The following is a 17,744-nucleotide window of genomic DNA, read 5'->3' as shown; positions in this document are numbered from 1 at the left end:
AGAGGAGAAGTGGCCTATGGCAACCAATCAGCACTGATGTAACACCTGTACTTTGCCTAATATAAAATTATACAGAGCAGCTGATTGGTTGCCATGGGCCACTTCTCCTCTGGCTCACTTCTCCTCCCTTATCACTGCTTCATACATCCACCTACCACAAATAGCGGTATCATTAATGCAGAGATACAGCTGAACTGCCCTAGGACTTCTCCGAAAACTCATGTGCTCTACATCTGTGGACATCTAGGATGGAGCAGAGGTGCAAGTTTGCACATGTTAAGTAAAGGGTTAAGGTGGCCATCTTGGGGAAGGTGGCTGCCTGGCTTCACAGTAAAGGAGCAGGAGATAGTGCTGGAGCACCCTCCTCTCTAACATATACATGCCAGTCCTGTTTAAACATTGCACAACCAGAGGAACATTAGGTAAGAACACATAAAGACCATTTAAAATGGTGGTAATGGTGTAATGGGAGTCAAGTGGTCCAATAAGCCAGAAGGGTTTGTCCATGGACCTTAAGGGCAAAAACACAGTCTGATCCATTAGTGCATAACTCATGCTGCCGTTACTACAGTTCCAGAAGTAGGGGTAGAGTATGGAATGCCTGAAGACTCCATCTCTAAAGAACGCTGAATCTTGTCCTAGACTTCAGAAAGGGGAGTTGGAGATGGGCTTCTCCAGAAATTGTCCATGTATATATCGGTCAGGTTCAGCATACCTCTCAACATGATCCATTCCAGGAGGGGCCCGATGCTCTGTTCCTGGACTTCCTTGCCAATGGCAGTTGCAGAGGTGGGACTCCAGCACAGTCCAAAATTCAAATAGGGGAGCCACACCAACTGTCACCCCATACTCTGCCAAACATTACTTTCCTGGGACTCATTGGCAGTTGGTGTGGCTCCCCTCTTTGAATTTTGAAATGTGCTGCACTCAGACATCTAAAACTGCAACTGGCTAGAAAGTCCAGGACCAGAACATTTGGTCACTCCTGGAATGGTTCATGTTGGGAGTTATGGGTTCAGTGAAGTTGGTTTACAAATGCAGAAGCAGCATTTATAGGGATAGCTCCATATGGCTAGCTCTGAGCAAGAACTGTGGAGTAACCATAGAGTTGGGGCAATCCCAGAAGATTGGGGGCAGTTATGCCAGCATAGTTTTTATTGATTAGGTCCAAAGCCCGGATTGAGATAAAGTTGACCGGTTGTGTAAAAAAAAAGATCAGGAAATGATTGGTTGGGTACTTTATCTACTTCCAAGCGTTGATAAATATCCCTCATGGTTAGAATAACATAGTCATTTCCCATTGGTGAATCAGGCCCTAATCATTTAAGTGTCAGGCACCAGTTTGCCTCCATTATCTATTCTTGACGCTCTGCACCTCCTACATGAATCAGAGTTACAGTCGTAGAAGAGCACATGAGACCTATATCATATGAATGGGACTACATGATGCCAGGCAACCAATACCCAGTGTGTTCATAGAAGGCCCATGGTGGAAGACATTCTTGATTTTATCAGTAGCACAAGTCATACAGTATGTCACTATTAATACTGATAGATCTACATCATTTATTAAGAATATTACACTGTGCATTATTATGCTTCCTCTTGCATGGATATTATACTTTTGGAATCACCATTGGAAAAAACTGTTTTAAAATAGAATGTGAATTAATATTGCAAGCAACCTATAGATTATATGAGGATATGGGATTTTAAATTCCCCTGTACATTTATTGTGGGTGGCCAATATTCAATGGATGACCAACTCATGTTCATCCCTACTCTATTACAGCCTGGCCAATCAGAACCTGGGGGCGGTGCTTCATGGATGTGGCATCCATGAAGCACCGCCCCCAGATTCTGATTGGCCAGGGCAGTTAGGTTAAAAAAAAAACCATCATGGTTCTCTCCCATGAGTATCTGGCATTGAACGTAAATCTTTGATGGTTATGGATCATCGATAGGCCTTCCCTTGTTTATTTCCACTTACCACTCTAGAACAGTGGTTCCCAACATTGGTCCTCAAGTACTCCTAAAAAGTTCAGCTTTTCCAAATCACCCAGCAGGTGCATTGTGTATCACCAACTGCCACATTTTAAAAATCTACAGCTGACGTGGAAAATGTGAACTGTTGGGCGTACTTGAGGACTGGAGTTGGGAACCACTGATCTAGAATGTAAGCTCTCATAGGCAGAGTCCTTTCTACCTCATGTCTCATTTCTGGACAGCTTCATTGCTCCTTGTCATGCCACTATGCCACTGTGCTTATCCTATATAGCATGTCTATTAACCTTTTGAGTGCCAACGCTGCTGTGAGCGATCCTCCCAATATATGCCGGCGTCTCCCACAGCGACTGTTCTTTTAGTATCAATGAATACAAACACAGCAAAGTCAATGAACTGAAGTTTAGTTAAATATTGCACCCCAAAAACAGTCGCTGTGTTGGCGGCGCTGCCATTTTTTTTGAACGGATATTTTGAGGATCTCTCACAGCTACATCGGCAGTCAAGGGGTTAATAAAAAGGTTTGCTTGGCCATTTTCACACCTACTTTGACAAGGTCCCTTGGCACTCATGGGTGCCAACAGGTCAGCCAGGCCCCTGGGAAATGGAAGGGGCGTGGCTGCTGGGTGGGGGCATGGTCTCTGGGGGGGGGGCGTGGCCACATCCCTGTGGGAAAAGTCTGCTGCTGCAGCTGTCCTTCTCCCCAGGTCAGCACACGGCACTGAGCGGCACTGAAATAGATAGACTCCAAGGAAATTAGAGTTGATGAATCCTTCCGTGCCAAATGTCATAATGAACAGAAGATGTTAACGTTATACCCTTGTAACAAATACTTTATCAGCCGTATTAATCAGAAACAGAAATAGCTTTCAGTCTCTACAAATATATAAACAAATATGAAAATGAAAACCAAAACTCGCCCTGAATAAAGCCTGTGTATTTGCTTTAGATTTTCCGATAATGGATTTTTGGAGAGGACGAGAGAATAATAGAAAGTAAATAAAACAGAAGAGAAAACTTCTGTAGCAATAAATGGCAAAACAACAAATAGCGATAAGGATAATTCTTTCATTTCAGGATACAATTAAATGCTGTGAACGGCCCAATGTTTCTCCCCACCGTAGCTGCAATCTATCAGCGCTAGAGGGATCAGCCACATCTTCTGCAGCCACGGAAGGCTGTCCTGCGGAAGAATCGCTGGGCTGCAGTAGAGACCAATGAACTATGGGTCCGATTCATGTTTGTATGGAACTGCATGGTCGCAAGGAAGTGGCTGCGCAATTCCATCTACTTAAAATTCTAATGTAGTAGGAGGAACTTCTACGAGACAGATGCCTCCTGTTAGCATTTGCGTCTGAGGATGGAGCCTTGAACCGCCATCACACCCATTGGCTGGGATTTGGTAGGGTTACAGGCACTGAAGCTTACTTATACCGCTTTTTGACCAAAATCATGGGTACCAACCGGCATTTTTCACCCAGGATTTTGTATGGTCGAACTCGGCATGACCACGTTTCCACTGCATCGTAGTCCTGGGTTTTTCCCAGGTTGTCTCCATTTCTATTGCACTTTGAAATACCTGAGTTAGGCCAGCAAAACCTATGGATGTCATTAGAAATGGCCACACAAAGGTCTCAGGCTGATTACATCAGCACCCAGCGCCCTGGAAGGACCAATCAGCGGTGTTTGGATGTACCCGTGTTCAAAAACAAAAACCTGGGTAGGAGCTGTTGCCACGGCTTGTCACCCATGTTTTACCTGCTATAAGCCCTGCTCAATTCCCGGGTTAAAATTCTGGGTCTTTTCCTTGAAGCCGTTTCCACTCCAAATCCCAGAGCTGTCAGCCCCGCCCCCTAGGTGTGACATCATGGGTTTAGGCAATAAATTCCTACTCCCCTGGAATGGCCAGGAAGCTCCAGAAAATCTAGTGGCCCTCCCACGCTCCCAGCAAGTCTCCCGGCTGGGCATCTCCCACCTGTAGACCCCAACGGTGTATGTGGTCCGGCAGGGGTCTGATGAATTGTGTTACTGATCCCTGACTCACAATGCTGGTGATCTAGGCATTGTGAAGCAAGGGCGAGGCCACAATGTCACCTTTTCGGCATCACAGACCTATGCCCCCCCCCCCCCCTCATGCCACTCCATGCCACCATAGCGCCGAACTGCCTGCCTCCTCCTGCAGGGGGCACCCAGAAATAAGTCATGTATGGTTTAGGCAGCAGGTACAGCACCGAGCTCACTGATACGGTGCTGGAGGACTCTACTAAAGAACTATAATTCTATCTGTATAATTTCAGTCTGTGAAAAGTATAGACCGTGCAAGCTCAATTATAACTAGAAAGTGTACAATTCAGTGCAAATCTGTACATGTTTACAGCAGTGACAATAAAATCTGCAATACCGATATACGTCATCAGAAATACCAGCCCAGTTTATAAATGATCTATTTCTAGTATAGGCAAAATCGCATGTTCTGTATACACCTGCGCTTGAAGGAGGTAAGATTCCCTTACCTCGTTCAAGCGCTCCCTCAAAACCCACTTTTTTAAACTAGCCTATCCCTCCTCCTAACCTCTTTTGATCCTCCTATCCTGCCTCCGTTCCCACTTATCCTATTGTTTTTCGTTCGTCCACCCACCTCCTTTTAGTATGTTACCTCTTATGAGTAGGGTCCTCCTGCCTCACGTACTCACCCTACCTCTTTACTTCACCAGTGCTCCTGCCCTGTTCTTCCCTTCCTCTACTTCATCTTCAGTCTCCTCGACAATTTCGACACCTACTTCTGAACTGATGCTGATTTTAGTTCTACCAGCTATACCCCTATTTATGCTGTATTTTATCAACACACCCTGTATGTTACCTTGTAATTTGTTTTTTTGTTTGCTATGTACGGCGCTGCGGACACTTTGTGGCGCCTTATGAATAAACGTACTACTACTACTACTACTACACTTTAAAAGCTGAAACTATCACTGGGGATAGTTGTTGTTGTACAAAGCTGTGGGTGCCGGATGACGCTCCGACAGTGGGGATCCTGACAGTCAGTATCCCGACGTCGGAATCCCGACTGCCAGTGCTCCGACTGGGTTCCCGGCTCACAGGGGCTATTCTCCCTTGTGAGGGTCCACTACCACCATAGAGGGAGAATAGAACCTGTGGCGAGAGTAGCGAACCCGCAAGGGGCTTCTCTGCACTCGCCCCCCTGTCAGAGCATCGGCAGTCGAGATACTGACTGTCGGAATCCCCACTGTCGAACCCCCTACCACACCCACAGATCTCCCTGACTGACTGACTAAATACAATCTCACATCAAAGGAAATGATCAGCGATTGGTTGGAAAGGGTTTAAGCTGGCCATCCACTATGCGATTCGGCTTCTTTTCACCCAATTCTAAACGATCGGGTGGAGAAATCGGGTACCACGTGCATCGGAGTCGGAGATTGGACCTCCTGCACAAAGCATCTGATGGATTGGACAGCCTCTGGTAGTGATGAATGGTATCTCATGCGATATATCCACACATCCCATCTTTCGGATTCCTCAAATCGGGACATGCTGCGCCAAAGTCGCGGGCGTTTCACAAAGGGGGTGGAGCTATGGTTCGGGTGGGCGTGGTATCGGGAAAAGGGGCAGAGCAGCGGTTCCCCCAACTGGTGGGACATTGGGGGATTTTGGTTCACTCTTTCTGACAAATTCCTTCTTAGATGGACAAAACCATGTGCACTGCAGGGGGGCAGATGTAAAATGTGCAGATAGTTAGATTTGGGTGAGTTATTTTGTTTCTGTGCAGGGTAAATACTGACTGCTTTATTTTTACACTGCAATATACATCTCACTTTGAAGTAAAACCCCACCCAAATCTAATTCTCTCTGCACAAGTAACATCTGCCCCACCTGCAGTGCACATGGTTTTGTCCATCTAAGAAGGAAATTGTCAGAAAGAGTGAACCAAAATAACCCCAATTGTCAGCCACTGGTGGGACAGTTGATCTCAAAATAGAGGGACTGTCCTGCTGTAATAACGACAGTTAAGAGGTATGTATATCACATCTGCCCCCTCTGCAGGACACTGCCAACCCCGGGTTGGACCGTACCCCAAAAAAACAGGATGGTCCCGTGAAAAGCGGGACAGTTGGGAGGTATGCATAAGTGTATGGGGGCCTTTACTGTCAGCGTGGACATTAGGCACAAATACGCAATGCTCTGCAGCACTGAAAGCAGTCTGCACAAATGATATCAATCAAGGGTGAAATATTAATCAGGGCTGCGCACCTAATCCGGCCTAGTCTGACACCAGTAGTAGGAGGTCAGCCAGTGCTATTAATGACCCCAGATTGTGTATACGTCTCTGTGCGAGAAGCTTACGCTCTGACTACCTCTGGTTTTGCTCACATTCCTTTCTTACATTTATAAGGTACGCCAGTATTAGGATGCCACACAGTTGCTGGATGATGGTGCAAAGTGGGGAAAGACTTCTGTAATCCCGCAGGAGCCAGACTCTTTTGTATGAGATCTCCAAGCTGATTTCTATCTGCATTTCTCCCTTTATCTGTGGTATAAAACAGATCAATCTGCTCTCGGGCCGATTTATCACAATCTACATTTTATATGCGGCTGTTAACTGATATTTTCCACCAAACTGGCATTGCACAAATGATTATTTTGGCAATAATTCATCATCTTTCATGCACCGAGACAGAGCTGGCCGGGCAGCCGGTGCCTTTCTATAGAATATTTACTGTATACATTCAGAATCACTTTGGAGTTCTATGACCATTGGGATAAAAATAATCGACATTTATTAGAAATGACAGATCTGATAAGTGTTGTATCTAAATGGGGGTTCTAGCAGAAGATTTGAATTAAGCATTTTATAAATTCCGGGGGGATCATTCTTCTTCAACAGCAGTGGCTCCTACTGATGGGAGAGATAGAACTGGCCATTAGAGGCGCCATCAAATTTTTAGGTTGGGGGAGCCAGGATATAATTCAATTTGGGGATACTAAATCACTGAATAGCACCCCTCAGGGACAGCTGAACGTACCCTCCACATCACCTACCTGACAGATATATGAAAAGTTCTCTATCAATCTATCTATTGAGGGGGTAATGTGGGAAGGGGTAAAGGAAAATCAGAGGGGGAGGAGGGGAACAACATATGAAGTGGGAGGTGGGCAGGACACAACACAGTGCCGGTCCTAGAGGAGAGGCCAGCCTATAGTAACATACTGAAGAGGCAAATGCTTGGAGCAGGGGGAGAGGGGGGGCCTGGGAGGTGGGAGAAGTGCTGTGGTTGAGATAAATGATGGGGAATAGGGGAGGAACATAGGAAGCAGGAGGTGGGCAGGTCCTAGAGGAGAGTAACTAGTCACATACTGTAGAGGTTAGTGGTTGGTGGAGGGGGGAGGTGGGCGGAGAAGTGCTGTGGGGGGAGAGAAAAAGGATTAAGGGGGACCTGATGGGGAAGAGGGGAGGGACATATGAAGTGGGAGCCAAGAAGGGCAGAGGGCAGGTCCCAAAGGAAGGGCAGGCCACAGTAACTAGCCACACACTGCAGGGGCTGGAGCTAGGTGTCGGTAGTTGCAGTGCCCTGAAGGTGGATGGGGAAGGACTGTGGGGAGGGAGAAAGAACAGCCAGAATGATGATTATCTTGAAACTGCCCACGGTATCCCACAGCCAGTAATTGAATGATTATAAATATTGTGTGTGTGTGTGTGTGGGTGACAATTGGTGATACCCAGCGCACCAGCTCGGTGACCTGGGAAACGTGAACTGTTGGGGGCTGCGGACTGGAGCTGGGAACCTCTACGGTAGAACATCTGGAACGCACCCACTTTCATTGACACATTCCCATAACACACTCACTGTCTGCATTTCTAGCCTCTTCCCAGTCACCACCCAGGATGCATGGGGTGTGGTATATGGTCCCGACAGTCGGGATCCTGACAGTCATTAGCCCAACGTCGGGATCCCGACTGGCCGGACTCAAACAGCGGGGCAAGAGCAAGAAAGCCTCATGCGGGCTCACTGCGCTCGTCTCGCTATGCTCGCCACCTGGACCCCCACAAGGGAGAATAGCCGGTGGCCGTCGGGAAACCCCGTGTTTCAGGGTTTTGACTGTCGGGATCCCGACGTCGGGGTAATGACCGTCGGGATCCCGATGTACCGCGCCCCCTCGCATTGCTTGCTGTGCTCGGCATACTATTTTATTGTCCCTCCGCTCCCTAGTTGATGGTAGGGCATAAAATACCACCGCCTGTCAGCACGTGTCAGGTAAACCAAAACACAAAAAACTCATGTCCACCTTTTGACTGTTGACCTCCCCATTGTCGACCTAATGCTTGTGTCAGCCTTCAGTGGTTGACTCAATGCATGTCCACCTAATGGCCGTATCCCGGCTCACCACCCACAACTTCCACCACCGGGTTGGCCTATATCTTACTCAGAATAAAGTCACACATTCCCAGGGTTGCCTACCCTCCCGGAAATCGTGACCCCCCTCCCTGCCCCCTGGAAAGGGGGGCAAGCCTCCCATCTCCTGCACCCCTCCCATCGGCCGGGGTCCGTAGGATCAAATGACACACGTCATTGGAGCCCCGTCCCCCGCTGTGCAATGCCTGCAATAGCAGCATTGCACTGCGGGGGGCGTGGCCACGAGGAAGCAATTGCCCTGGCCACGCCCCAAAAGACATCATAACATTGTGGCGACTCCCCTTTGCCCTCCCCATCAGCCGCCCCGCCCACCTGTGTCAAAGAACGAGCTGCGTATAGAGAGGGCAGCACAATAGACGGCAACCCTGCACATTCCTCTGCTAGTACCAGGCCTCTGTGATAACAGATGACGGTGCTATGTGGATGAGCAGACCTCAGGCTACAGATTTGTTTCTGTTTAAATCATATTTAGTTGCTAGCCAACATATGTTCCCTTAGAAGATTTCCTTTCCTAATCCAATTATCCCGCTGAGTGACACTATTTCCACCGAGGAGGAGGCAGCACCCACAGGCCTGTGCCACGGGAAGTCATTTTCCTATTGATTTAGATCCCATTACGATATCCCACAGCAACCACATGTGTATATTGTGTAAACAAGAAGAGGCTGCTTTCTTCCGCTGTGAGATGTCCTCGGCCAGCAGCGCTCAGAGCTCGCACATCATTACAATATGTGTGGCTGTGGGATGTTCTCGGACAGCAGCGCTCAGAGATCGCACATCAGTATAATATGTGTGGCTGTGAGATGTCCTCAGCCAGCAGCGCTCAGAGCTCGCACATCAGTACAATATGTGTGGCTGTGAGATGTCCTCAGCCAGCAGCGCTCAGAGCTCGCACATCAGTACAATATGTGTGGCTGTGAGATGTCCTCAGCCAGCAGCGCTCAGAGCTCGCACATCAGTACAATATGTGTGGCTGTGAGATGTCCCTGGCCAGCAGCGCTCAGAGCTCCCACATCAGTACAATATGTGTGGCTGTGAGATGTCCTCACCCAGCAGCGCTCAGAGCTCCCACATCAGTACAATATGTGTGGCTGTGAGATGTCCTCGGCCAGCAGCGCTCAGAGCTCGCTCATCAGTACAATATGTGTGGCTGTGAGATGTCCGTGGCATGCAGCGCTCAGAGCTCCCACATCAGTACAATATGTGTGGCTGTGAGATGTCCTCGGCCAGCAGCGCTCAGAGCTCGCTCATCAGTACAATATGTGTGGCTGTGAGATGTCCGTGGCATGCAGCGCTCAGAGCTCCCACATCAGTACAATATGTGTGGCTGTGGGATGTCCTCAGCCAGCAGCGCTCAGAGCTCGCTCATCAGTACGATATGTGTGGCTGTGAGATGTCCGTGGCCTGCAGCGCTCAGAGCTCGCACATCAGTACAATATGTGTGGCTGTGAGATGTCCTCGGCCAGCAGGGCTCAGAGCTCGCACATCAGTACAATATGTGTGGCTGTGAGATGTCCTCGGCCAGCAGCGCTCAGAGCTCGCACATCAGTACAATATGTGTGGCTGTGAGATGTGCTCGGCCGGCAGCGCTCAGAGCTCGCACATCAGTACAATATGTGTGGCTGTGAGATGTCCTCAGCCAGCAGCGCTCAGAGCTCGCACATCAGTACAATATGTGTGGCTGTGAGATGTCCTCGGCCAGCAGAGCTCGCACATCAGTACAATATGTGTGGCTGTGAGATGTCCTCGGCCAGCAGCGCTCAGAGCTCGCACATCAGTACAATATGTGTGGCTGTGAGATGTCCTAGGCCAGCAGCGCTCAGAGCTCGCACATCAGTACAATATGTGTGGCTGTGAGATGTGCTCGGCCGGCAGCGCTCAGAGCTCGCACATCAGTACAATATGTGTGGCTGTGAGATGTCCTAGGCCAGCAGCGCTCAGAGCTCGCACATCAGTACAATATGTGTGGCTGTGAGATGTGCTCGGCCGGCAGCGCACAGAGCTCCCACATCAGTACAAGGGCCCTTATTTTGATCGGCACGGTACGGCCCGCGTGCGGCCGTACCGCCGATGTTTTTTGTCTGCACATGCGCAGAGGTCATTCTGCGCATGTGCAGCCCCCTTCGCCGCAGACGGATTTCGTCCGCCGCAAAGGGGGCGTATAGGGGCGTGAGGGGCTTCAGCCCCTCATTTCCCTATGTGTACGCCCCGCGTTTCATGGGCGTTCCCATGCAAACGCGGGGCGTATGCATGGTAATGAGGGCATGACGCCCTCATTACCATGACATGGGGGCGGAAAGCTGACGTCGCCGGATGTCAGCTTTCAGCCCCCTTACAAGCTCCCACACGGACGATTGTCCGTGTGGTCTGAGCTTGCGGGAGCTGCCGCGGCGTGCGGGCCTGCCTTCGATGGTCGTCGACCATCGAAGGCAGGGGGCAGCTCCCACCATGGTGGAGGCGTAGCCTCCACCATTTTTGTGCGGATCGCCAGCCGTCCGTGTATGGACGGCCGTGGCGATCCGTCCGGTGGGCGGCCCTTGGTTTGTGCGGTCGGAGCCCCGTGTGCGGCTCTGACCGCACCAACCAGAATAAGGGCCAATATGTGTGGCTGTGGGCAAGGGGTTTTTCACTTTTTTTGTCCCTAATGTCAACACAATCGACATGGACAATGAAAAGTAGCCCCGCGTCCTCTCTACGCTCAGAACACTATTTTATTCTCCCACCACGCCCTAGTGGATGGTAGGGCATATAATACCGCCCGTCGACACAATGCGGCTCAAAAAGAAAGCGAAAAACCCCATGTCAACCTTTTGACCTTCCCCATGTCAACCTAATGCTTGTGTCGACCTAATGACCTGGTCGACCTAACCCATGTGGACCTTCAGTCATGTTGACCTACCTGCATGTCGACCTTCAGTCATGTTGACCTAATGCTTGTCGACCGAATGCTTATAGACCTAGAGACCGAATCCCGTCTAACTCTATCTGCACATGAATTTGCTTTTGTAAGTGAACCAGAATCAGGCCCTATAACCGGACATGTCTGGAATATTACATATACAGTATTAGCACAGCTGGGTACATTGTAGCATCTGAAGTCAAATGTGCAAAACGCTGTTTCTTTAAAGCAGAGCAGGTTGATGGATTCCAGGACTGTATCTGTTGTGTGTTACATTCTCCATCATGCAGCTATTACATGTCCTCACACAATTACTTATGTAGGAGAATGTACACAGATGTAATACACAATTAGGTAGCATATAAAAGGATATACCGGTAATTAAAATGCCGACACAGTATTAATCGTCGACAACTGTTTTGTTACACTTTCTCTTTTCAAATAAAAACAAACAAACAGACAAACAGACGTCCCCCTGGGCAGAAACCCATTTGCCTGGGAAATGTAGATATAGGACAGCACATTGCCATATTTCGTGTATCCCCTGCCCTGATTATTACTTGTATTTTACCTGTTTTATTTTCACATTTCATGGTTTTGTTATCTGGCTGCGATCATGTAATAAAGCTCCAGTGAATTGTTTTGGAAATTTCTGCTGAGCGCTGCGGTCATGATCTGTAAGTCATCCTTGACCGAAACATGACTGCGGTATAAACATTGGCGGGTTACTTCCTGTTTGCAGCAGATATAAAGTATATACCGTAATCCTGGTATATGCGCATACCTCTCCAAACATCTGTCTCCCAAACACTCGTGCAGCGGAGCCGCGCGCGTGCCCGAAAAGGGGGCGTGGGATGTCATGTCCTCTGGCCACGCCCCCATTTCCCACCCCTCTGCATCGCTGAATGACGCTGTCTATTTCCTTCAGGCTGGGGGACGGGGGGGGGGGACTCCCAGCTGCGCCCCGCCGCGGGACGTGGGTACATCCCAATAAACTTGGACGTTCCCGCCGAAAGCGGGATAGTTGGGAGGTATGGTGGTATATGGAACATGTCCGCTGCCAGCACTTAAACTGTTGGATGGCATGGAAATTCTCAGAGCAATTTTAAAATGAAATATTTCCCTGTGTATATAATCAATTCACTATCAAATATTTTTTCGATGTCCAATTAAAGTCAAGGAAGCTAGGGGCTGATTCATCTCGGCCCCTTCTCCGATGTTTGTGGTTTGTTTATTCGCTTTTATGCACATGTGCACACCCTGGGAACAGACGGATTCGGCGAGTTTCGCACTTGCCTTTCGCTCCATACGGGGCGGGTACAGGGCTCGAGCAGGGGAATGTAGGCGGTCCTATTCCTGCTTGGAGCTTGACGTCTGTGCCCGCCCCCTTTGCGGCCATTTCCGTGTGAAATAAAAGTCGAATGATTTCTGTCCTCTTCGGCCGCATGCGATAGGGATGTGTTCTCATACACATTCCCTCGCATGATAGCGAGGGGATGCGGGTGGCACTGGTGGGGGGGGAGGGGGCAGGCAGGGCGGAGCTGACCTGTTCGCTAGGCTGCGAGTATACACAGCCTAGCAACCAGGTCTGAATTAGAACCTTAATGTCTCTCTTATTCCACGCTACTGTAGATAACACAGACAAGCAGGGATTTACAGCGGAGGACTTCCCCTGTCACAAATGGCAGGGCCGGATTTCCCACTAGGCCCGTGAGTCACGGGCCTATGGGTGGCACCTGTTGGGGCGGCAAGCAGTGGCGTGTTTTTTTTTTCTTTTCTTTTAAAAATCCTGTTGCGGGTTTGACTGCTGCTGAAGACCAGAGACAGATACTAGTTCTGCCCCTGGTAGAGAGACAGACCCGGTGGATAGCGGAGAAGAGATCCCATAGCCGCTGATGTCCCTGGGCCCTGAGAGACCAGCAAAAATGGCGACGTCCACAGCTTCAAGGTGGCCGGCGGAAGAGAGACACCCAGCGGCTGGTGGAGGAGGGATCCTGGGACCTGCTGACATCCCAGGGAGATTAAGTGAAGATGGCAGCGGGCCGCGGGTGTAGCTTCCAGTTTCCACTACACTGAAGACGCTGGGAGCCACTGACAGAGAGGGAGACAGCTGCAGTGAACACTCCTGCGGTTGAAGACAGCGGCGTCACAGAGGTTTATGGCATGGGGGCAGGGCCAAGTGATGTCAGCCTTGTCCCCGCCCCCCTGACGAGTTGCATTTCGGCTTCTCCCCGAGAAGTGAAAATAAAATTTGATTGGCTGATGCATTATCACCTTCCAATTTATCTCCACTTTATCTCTTCACCAGGATTAATACATCTGCCCATTACCTGAAAAGGGTCACCTGATTTGGATCACGTCTGATTAGCAGCCCAAGCTACCGTATACCAGAAGGGACACAAAAGAAAAACTCTACATCGCGCACATTACCTCTTACATCGCGCACATTACCTCTTATATCGTGCACATTACCTCTTAAAAACAACAATGTAAATGGCTATATGTATTTTAGAGGTAATGTGGCATTACTGTATGTGGCATTCTTCCTCTGTTGTGTTCTCTCTGAGACACAATGATCATGATTCCTGCATGAGTTGTGATTAGCTTTTGATGGACATCAATAACCTTTTTAGAGTAACAAACTATTAGCTCAGCTTTCATGCATGACGGATGATGACCCCAGAAGCTTCTTCTCTTCTGTGGTATTTATATAATTGGCAACAGTGCACACGATTCGGAAGGGTGGCCTCGCAACCTACCGTATATCTTATTTACTGGCGTTAAATTGTGAAATTCGATTTTTAAAACTCCTCCCAAGTCAACTTTTTTGTAAAGTTTAAAGTTAAACCTTCTGACTGTGTCAACCTTTTGGATCTGTCATCCTTTTCAAGTGTCTACCTTTTACATATCGATGCACTGTCCTTGTCGACCAGTTACATACAGGGCTTAAAGTGGTCCCGGAGAGGTGGTGGAACTCCTTTCCCATAATACTGCCCCCCCACCCCCTCATTAGGCAGAGCCTAGACCAGTGCCAGGGAATTTGCACACGGAACACAATCATATACACACTACACCACATGAAGTGCCCTTGATTCATATTAAATCACACAGTAGTGCCCCTTATACACATAATGTCCACAGTTGTGCTGCTTATACACATCTGTCTCATTCACTCCAGCAGCTCCATGCCCTGTGTCCCTCCAGCAGCTGCATCACCTCTGAGTCCCTCCAGCCCCCCTCTCACCCTGTCTTCAGCAAGCACAGAGCCTGCTGCTCTTAGTGGCTCTTCTTCACTTCAGCGGCAGTGATGGCATGTCATCACATACGCCGTGCCAGAAGAAGAAGCCGCTGGGACAGACTTTTATGTTGGATTTACTGTTCAGGGCAGTGGTAGAGGTGGAAATCAGTTCTCCCTACCATTAGAGGTGGTGGAACTCAGTTCCACCTAGTTCCCCCTCACTTAACCCCTGGTTACATATATCCTATTGACTGTCGACTAATACAAGTTGACCCAACAGTCTACACCCATGCTCTGTATAAGTTATAACAGAGTTGATGTGCTTTATGTTATGTATATAAACAGTACCAACAAGCCTTTGTGCAAACATGATATACTCATACTGCATACCTCCCAACTGTCACTCTTTCCGCGAAAACGTCCGTTTTTCTGGGACGTTCCCGGGGCCAGCACTATTTTAGTTATGGAGAAACATCTGTTTGTCCATAACTACTGCAGGCCTGCAATAAATAGGCCACAAAGTCCCTCTCATTTCATCCTTATTTTTGTTTTACCATTGTCCTTCTTACAGGGGACTTTCAAAACAATGTCAGAACTTTACAGTGGTCAAAAGGAATGGCACTGAGGGACGATCAATTAATATCACCTGTTTGTAGGCTGGTGTAAGATCGGTGGACGGAACACCGTGGAAACATGCAACCCGAAGAATTTATCCACTCAGCAGAGCATTTTCCTGACAGCCAATGATTTCAGTAAGTAGAGCAGATGTTGGCCCCGCTAGAACGCTACGGTGATGTTATCACTCACTGTACATACATATCCTGAGGCCTTTACTCCAGCTACAAGCCCTGCGTTATTAGCTGTCACATTCTGCCTTCCAGGAACAAATGAACAACTTCTGATTCACCTCTCACATGTCGGAAGATTCAATATGACAGCGAATAATCATCTTATCTCATCGTATCCACATATTTCACTTCTGCGGTTTTAATTAAATGTTTCCAAGTCTTTGCATCGCATTCAGAAATCATTATATAACGTGATTCATTTAGCAAATGTAGCAGGGAGTACAGTATAAGGTAAATATGTCAGCAGGACAATGGGACACTTCTGATTCAAGGGGTATGGATATCTAATTTGGGGCAAGGCTTTACCTGCAAAAATAAAAAAAAACCTTGTGGACCTCACACCCAATTTTGAGCCCCCCTCCCCAATAGCGGTGGCGTAACAATAGTCCCGCAGACCCTGCAGTGGCGGGGATGTGCTGTGTTAGTGTGGGCGCCGGGGATCTGCGGGGCCTCCTTTAGCATCCTCAAAAATTGTCTGCTGTATGTGGGCGGACATTGTGCATACCTCCCAACAGTCCCGATTTTATCGGGACAGTCCCGATTGTCAGGGCCTGTCCCGCTGTCCCACCCGCGGGCGTCAGTGTCCCGCGTTGTGGGGGGGCTGTTGGGAGTCCCCCCCTGTCAGCTGCTAAGCAGCGGGGAATAAACGCTGTGCGCATGCGCACAGCGTCTATTCCCGCAGCCAGGGGGCTGGGGGCATGGCTAGAGGCTCACAGAGCCTCTGGGTCATGCCCCCATAGCGGCAAAATGGGAGCGTGGCCTCGTGGAAGAGCCGCGAGTATAGACCACGCCCCAAAATTAGGCCACCCCCCCCCCCCGAAAATTTCGGCACGCCTCCGGCGCGCAGCAGCAGCGTCCCGCCTGCTGAAGTGCCAAAGTTGGGAGGTATGCATTGTGTGATGGTCCGTTTTCATTAACAACAGAAGCCAGGAGTGGAGCCGGGACCCCAGTCAAGATCTGCGGGTCCCTGCCACAGAAGTGGCATAAGTAAGGCAGGGGGGTTAACTTTACTGGGGGGGGGTATACTTTGGTATATATAAAACCAAAATCAGGAAATGTCAGCAAGTTTATATAATATTTGTATTAGAGATGTGCAGACTCGGATTCCAGAGATCCGAGCCCCCACGGACGTCATCATTCCGAGCCCGGTTCCGAGCAGCGCTCGGAGATTCCCGCCTGACTCAGGTCCGTCCGCGTGGTCAGAACGTCATCTCCCGGCGCCGGATTTCGCAAGGCTTTATAAGCGGCTGCCGCGCCCGCCATCTTCACTCCAGTCTAGTAGTGGGTTGGGAGAGGGTGTGTTGGTGCTGCTGCTGGGGCTTAAACTTGAGCTTGACCTTGAACGCAATATTTTTTATTCGCTGGGGCTGTCTCTCAGTGCTGCTGTGTAGTCTAACTGTGTACTTGTAGTACTACTGTCTCCTCTGTGCGGTCTACCTCTGGTGCTGTGCTGTAATATATAGTGTATCAATAATTAATTATATTATATATAGTCCACTGGTGCTGCCTGCACTGAATACTGTGAATAGAGGTTGCCAGTATTATTTACTCAGTCCACTGTTGCCACTAGCAGTGTTACTGCCTAAGTGTACCTACCTAGTAGTACAACTACATACTAGGCTGCTATACCTAATTGAATTAAAAAATAATACTTGTGCTGCGTGGGACTGTAAAAAATAATTCCATGCTGCTGGTGCACTGATGTGTGCCACTGAGTGCCACTGCCAAGCAGTACCTAATAATAAAATTAATTATTATAAATTCTGCTGTTGCACTGCATAAAGCTACTGGTGGTGTGTAACTACCTTTTGTGGTGACCACTGGCAGTGCTACTGCATACCAGTACCTACCTAGTAGTTTAGTTTCTTTACCTACTAGGCTGCTATATTATTAATATTAATTAATTTAATTATATATTAACATAGTTATCCAGCTACCTCGGTGCAGCCTTTTGCCCTAAAAACAATATTGTGAGGTGTTCAGAATAGACTGGAAATGAGTGAAAATGAATGTTATTGAGGTTAATATAGCGTATGAGCAAATAAAACCCAAAATTCTGCGATTTTCGCAGTTTTTATGCTTTTTTAACAAAAAAATCAGAACCCAAAACCCAAAAAATCCAAACACAAAACACTTAGGAGGTGTTTTGCCAAAACCCATTAGAACCCAAAACCTCAAGGTAATCCGAACCCAAAACCCGAAAAGTGGCCGGTGCACATCCCTAATTTGCATGGTCAGTATGATGTGAGTGTGTTACTGACACGTGTTTCACACTCTTGGCATAACTGTGAGTGGCATGCAGCAAGGGCCAGCCACAGATA

The 17,744-nt window shown here is 48.6% G+C and overlaps 1 protein-coding gene across 2 annotated transcripts in view; it reads right to left on the bottom strand.

Annotated features, from left to right (window-relative positions):
* The window catches only part of SFRP5 (secreted frizzled related protein 5), a 91,078-nt gene that overhangs the window by 41,466 nt on the left and 31,868 nt on the right, over positions 1-17,744 (bottom strand). The window lies entirely within an intron of this gene.

Source organism: Crinia signifera, chromosome 6, assembly GCF_055691185.1.
Source record: "Crinia signifera chromosome 6, ASM5569118v1, whole genome shotgun sequence".
Lineage (NCBI taxonomy): Eukaryota > Metazoa > Chordata > Amphibia > Anura > Myobatrachidae > Crinia > Crinia signifera.
This window is presented reverse-complemented; position numbering and strand designations above follow the sequence as displayed.